Source organism: Pseudophryne corroboree, chromosome 3 (assembly GCF_028390025.1).
Source record: "Pseudophryne corroboree isolate aPseCor3 chromosome 3, aPseCor3.hap2, whole genome shotgun sequence".
NCBI classification, from domain to species: Eukaryota; Metazoa; Chordata; class Amphibia; order Anura; family Myobatrachidae; genus Pseudophryne; species Pseudophryne corroboree.
Window position 1 is genome coordinate 573,164,155 of NC_086446.1, and position 6,332 is coordinate 573,170,486.

A 6,332-nucleotide genomic window follows, 5' to 3' on the forward strand; every position below is an offset into this window, starting at 1 on the left:
TTCAGGTAGAGAAGCCAACTCCTTTTGAAAGAAAATGGATAGGGCCGAAATCTGGACCTTGATGGAACCCAATTTTAGGCCCAAATTCACTCCAGACTGTAGGAAGTGAAGGAAACGGCCCAGCTGGAATTCCTCCGTAGGAGCATTCCTGGTCTCACACCAAGCAACATATTTTCGCCATATACGGTGATAATGTTGAGCTGTCACGTCCTTCCTAGCCTTTATCAGCGTAGGAATGACCTCATCCGGAATGCCTTTCTCTGCTAGGATCCGGCGTTCAACCGCCATGCCGTCAAACGCAGCCGCGGTAAGTCTTGGAACAGACAGGGCCCCTGTTGCAACAAGTCCTGTCTTAGAGGAAGAGGCCACGGGTCCTCTGTGAGCATTTCTTGCAGATCTGGATACCAAGTCCTTCGTGGCCAATCTGGAACAATGAGTATTGTTCTCACTCCTCTTTTTCTTATTATCCTCAGCACCTTGGGTATGAGAGGAAGAGGAGGAAATACATAGACCGACTGGAACACCCACGCTGTCACCAGGGCGTCTACAGCTATCGCCTGAGGGTCTCTTGACCTGGCGCAATACCTCTGTAGCTTTTTGTTGAGGCGGGATGCCATCATGTCCACCTGTGGCAGTTCCCACCGACTTGTAATCTGTGCGAAGACTTCCTGATGAAGTCCCCACTCTCCCGGGTGGAGGTCGTGTCTGCTGAGGAAGTCTGCTTCCCAGTCAGTTGTTCAATCCCGGGATGAACACTGCTGACAGTGCGCTTACGTGACTCTCCGCCCAGCGAAGAATTCTGGTGGCTTCCGCCATCGCCACTCTGCTCCTTGTGCCGCCTTGGCGGTTTACATGAGCCACTGTGGTGATGTTGTCTGACTGAATCAGAACCGGTTGGTCGCGAAGCAGGGTCTCCGCTTGACGTAGGGTGTTGTATATTGCCCTTAGTTCCAGGATGTTGATGTGAAGGCAAGTCTCTTAGTCTCTTGACTTGACCACAGACCTTGGAAATTTCTTCCCTGTGTGAATGCACCCCAACCTCGGAGGCTTGCGTACGTGGTCACCAGGACCCAGTCCTGAATGCCGAGTCTGCGGCCCTCGAGAAGGTGAGCGCTCTGCAGCCACCACAGGAGTGACACCCTGGCCCTGGGGGATAGGGTGATTAACCGATGCATCTGAAGATGTGATCCGGACCACTTGTCCAGTAAGTCCCATTGAAAAGTCCTCGCATGGAACCTGCCGAAGGGAATGGCCTCGTATGATGCCACCATCTTTCCCAGGACACGAGTGCAGTGATGCACTGACACCTGTTTTGGTTTTAATAGGTTCCTGACCAGTGTCATGAGTTCCTGAGCTTTCTCCATCGGGAGATAAACCCTTTTCTGGTCTGTGTCTAGAATCATGCCCAGGAAAGGCAGACGAGTCGTAGGAACCAACTGCGACTTTGGAATATTTAGAATCCAGCCGTGTTGCCGTAACACTTCCAGAGAAAGTGCTACGCTGATCAGCAACTGCTCTCTTGATCTCGCTTTTATGAGGAGATCGTCCAAGTATGGGATAATTGTGACTCCTTGCTTCCGCAGGAGTACCATCATTTCCGCCATTACCTTGGTAAATATTCTCGGTGCCGTGGAGAGACCAAACGGCAACGTCTGAAATTGGTAATGACAATCCTGTACCACAAATCTGAGGTACGCCTGATGAGGTGGATAAATGGGGATATGAAGGTATGCATCCTTTATGTCCAGAGACACCATAAAATCCCCCCCTTCCAGGCTTGCGATGACCGCTCTCAGCGATTCCATCTTGAACTTGAACCTTTTCAGGTATATGTTCAGGGATTTTAAATTCAATATGGGTCTGACCGAACCGTCCGGTTTCGGGACTACAAACCTGGTCGAATAATAACCCCTTCCTTGTTGAAGGAGGGGAACCTTGACCACCACCTGTTGAAGATACAATTTGTGAATTGCAGTTAACACTATTTCCCTCTCGTGGGGGGAAGCTGGCAGGGCCGATTTGAGGTATCGGTGAGGGGGCATCTCCTCGAATTCCAGCTTGTATCCCTGAGACACAATATCTATTGCCCAGGGATCCAACTGGGAGTGAACCCACTTGTGGCTGAAATTTCGAAGACGTGCCCCCACTGGGCCTAGCTCCGCCTGTGGAGCCCCAGCGTCATGCGGTGGATTTTGTAGAGGCCGGGGAGGACTTCTGTTCCTGGGAACTAGCTGTGTTGTGCAGCTTCTTTCCTCTGCCCCTGCCTCTGGCAAGAAAGGACACACCTCGGACTTTCTTGTTATTCTGTGATCGAAAGGACTGCATTTGATAATACAGTGCTCTCTTAGGCTGTGAGGAAACATATGGCAAAAAAATTGACTTTCCAGCAGTAGCTGTGGAGACCAGGTCCGAGAGACCCTCCCCAAACAATTCCTCACCCTTGTAAGGTAAAACCTCCATATGCCTTTTTGAGTCGGCATCACCTGTCCATTGCCGAGTCCACAGGACCCTTCTGGCAGAAATTGACATAGCATTTATTCTAGAACCCAGTAGACTAATGTCTCTTTGAGCATCTCTCATATATAGGACAGCGTCTTTAATATGCCCCAAGGTCAACAATATAGTATCCTTGTCTAAGGTATCAATTTCCTCAGACACGGTATCTGTCCATGCTGCTACAGCACTACACACCCAGGCCGACGCGATCGCCGGCCTCAGTAAGGTACCTGAATGTGTATAAATGGACTTCAGGGTAATCTCCTGTTTGCGATCCGCAGCATCTTCGAGGGTAGCCGTATCCTGTGACGGCAGGGCCACCTTCTTGGATAAGCGTGTTAAAGCTTTGCCCACCTTTGGGGAGGATTCCCAGCGTAACCTGTCCGTTGGCGGGAAAGGATACGCCATAAGAATCCTTTTGGAAATCTGCAGTTTTTTATCTGGAGATTCCCAAGCCTTTTCACATAACTCATTTAGCTCGTGTGAGGGGGGAAAGGTTACCTCCGGCTTCTTTTCCCCATACATATGTACCCTCTTGTCAGGGACTGGGATTTCCTCTGTGATGTGCAACACATCCTTAATTGCTATAATCATATAACGGATGGATTTAGCCAATTTTGGCTGTAACTTTGCATCATCGTAATCGACACTGGAGTCAGAATCCATGTCAGTATCTGTGTCAACAATTTGGGATAGTGGGCTCTTCTGAGACCCTGACGGCCTCTGCGACATAGGATCAGGCACGGGTTGGGACCCTGACTGTCCTGAGGCTTCAGCTTTTTCTAACCTTTTATGCAAGGAATTAACATTATCATTTAAAACCTTCCACATATCCATCCAATCAGGTGTCGGCGCCGTCGGCGGAGACACCACATTCATTTGCTCCCGCTCTGCTTCCACATAGCCTTCCTCATCAGACATGTCGACACAAGCGTACCGACACACCACACAAACAGGGAATGCCCTTTTTGAAGACCGTTCCCCCACAAGGCCCTTAGGAGAGACAGAGAGAGAGTATGCCAGCACACACCCCAGCGCTATAAACCCAGGAATAACACAGTAACTTAATGTTAACCCAGTAGCTGCTGTTTATATATCGTTTTTTGCGCCTAATTATGTGCCCCCCCCCTCTCTTTTTACCCTCTTCTACCGTGTATCTGCAGGGGAGAGCCTGGGGAGCTTCCTCTCAGCGGAGCTGTGGAGAAAAAATGGCGCTGGTGAGTGCTGAGGAAGAAGCTCCGCCCCCTCGGCGGCGGGCTTCTGTCCCGCTTAAATATGCAATTTTTGGCGGGGGCTCATACATATATACAGTGCCCAGCTGTATATATGTTTAACTTTTGCCAAAAGAGGTCCCAAATGCTGCCCAGGGCGCCCCCCCCTGCGCCCTGCACCCTTACAGTGACCGGAGTATGTGAGGTATGTGGGAGCAATGGCGCACAGCTGCAGTGCTGTGCGTTACCTCAGTGAAGAACGGAGTCTTCTGCCGCCTGTGAAGTCTTCTTTGATTCTCATACTCACCTGGCTTCTGTCTTCCGGCTCTGCGAGGGGGACGGCGGCGCGGCTCTGGGATCGGACGGCGAGGGTGAGATCCTGCGTACGATCCCTCTGGAGCTAATGGTGTCCAGTAGCCTAAGAAGCAGGATCTAGCTTCAGAGAGTAGGGCTGCTTCTCTCCCCTCAGTCCCACGATGCAGGGAGTCTGTTGCCAGCAGAGCTCCCTAAAAATAAAAAACCTAACAAAATACTTTCTCTCAGCAAACTCAGGAGAGCTCACTGAAAAGCACCCAGCTCGTCTGGGCACAGTATCAAACTGAGGTCTGGAGGAGGGGCATAGAGGGAGGAGCCAGTGCACACCAGAACCTAAATTCTTTCTTAAAGTGCCCATGTCTCCTGCGGAGCCCGTCTATCCCCATGGTCCTTACGGAGTCCCCAGCATCCACTAGGACGTTAGAGAAAGGATTTACCGGTAGTTAATTAAAATCCTATTTCCTCTTACTTCATAGAGGATGCTGGGGTTCCATTTAGTACCATGGGGATGTACCAAAGCTCCCAGTATGGGAGGGAGAGTGCTGAGGCTCCTGCAGAACAGATTGACCAAACATTAGGTCATCAGAGGCCAAAGTATCGAACTTGTAGAACTTAGCAAACATGTTCGACCCTGACCAAGTAGCGCTCGGCAAAGCAGTAAAACTGAGACACCCCGTGCAGCCGCCCAGGAAGAACCCACTTTACGAGTAGAGTGGGCCTTAACAGATTTTGGACATGGCAAGCCTGCTGTAGAATAATCATGCTGGATAGTAAACCTGTTCCAGCGAGAAATTGTCTGCTAAGAAGCAGGACACCCAACTTTGTTGGGATCATAAAGGACAAACAGAGCATTCGACTTTCTGTGACGAGAAGTTCTCTTCTCATATTTTTTTAAAGCCCTCACAACATCCAATGACTTTGAGGTAATCGAGGTGTCAGTAGTCACTGGCACCACAATAGGTTGATTGATATGAAAAACCGACACAACCTATGGAAGAAATTGCCGACGCGTTCCGAGCTCAGCTCTATCCTCTTGGAAAATCAAGTAGGGGCTCTTGTGCGACAATGCCCCCAATCCTGACACACGCCACGCAGACGCCAATGCCAACATTGTGACAGCCTTCCAAGTAGGAAACTTGACGTCCACCTCCTGCAAAGTTTCGAACCAATCCGATTGCAGGAACTGCAACACCACATTAAGATCACAAGGTGCCGTAAGAGGCACAAAGGGTGGTTGGATGTGCAGAACTCCTTTTAAGAATGTCTGAACCTCAGGGAAGGCAGACATTTTTTTCTGGAAGAAAATGGAGGACGAAATCTGAACTTTTATGGAGCCCAAGCGAAGGCCTACATCCACACCTGCTCGCAGAAAGAAGAGAAAACGTCCTAGATGCAACTCCACCGTAGGAAACTTCTTTGATTCACACCAAGACACACACTTTTTACCAAATCCGATGGTAATGTTTTGACGTTACTCCCTTCCTAGCCTGTAGTAATGACCTTTTCCGGAATGCCTTTCCGAGCTAAGATCTGGCTTTCAACCTCCATGCCGTCAAATGTAGCCACGGTAAGTCTTGAAAAGCGAATGGCCCCTGTTGAAGAAGGTCCTCACGAATAGGAAGAGGCCTCGGATCCTCCAAGAGTAATCCCAGAAGATCCGCGTACCAAGCCCTTCTTGGCCAGTCCAGAGCAAAGAGGAGCACCTGAACTCTTGTTCCTTTTATCAGTTTGAGAATCCTTGGGATGAGTGGAAGTGGAGGGAACACATACACTGACTGGGACACCCATGGAGTTACCAGGGCGTCCACCGCCAATGCTTGTGGGTCTCTCGACCTGGAACGGTACCTCCGAAGCTTCTTGTTGAGGCGAGAGGCCATCATATCTATCTGAGGTACACCTCATCGGCTTGTTACCTCTGCGAATACCTCCGGATAGAGGCCCCATTCTCCTGGATGGAGATCGCGTCTGCTGAGGAAGTCTGTTGTCCACTCCCGGAATGAAGATTGCTGACAGCGCCAGCGCGTGTCTTTCTGCCCAGAGGATACTCATTACCTCTGACATTGCTGCTCTGCTCTTCGTTCTGCTTTGCCTGTTGATGTAGGGCACTGCCGTGACGTTGTCCGACTGAACTTGAACGACTTGATCTTTCAGAAGATGTGCCGCTTGTAGAAGGCCGTTGTATATGGCCCTTAGTTCCAGAATGTTTACCGGAAGGAGAGCTTTCTTTGACCACTTTCTTTGGAAGTCTTCCCCTTGGGTGACCGAGCTCCCCTAGCTGTGACCGGCTCCTCTGGTCACATTTTCTAAACG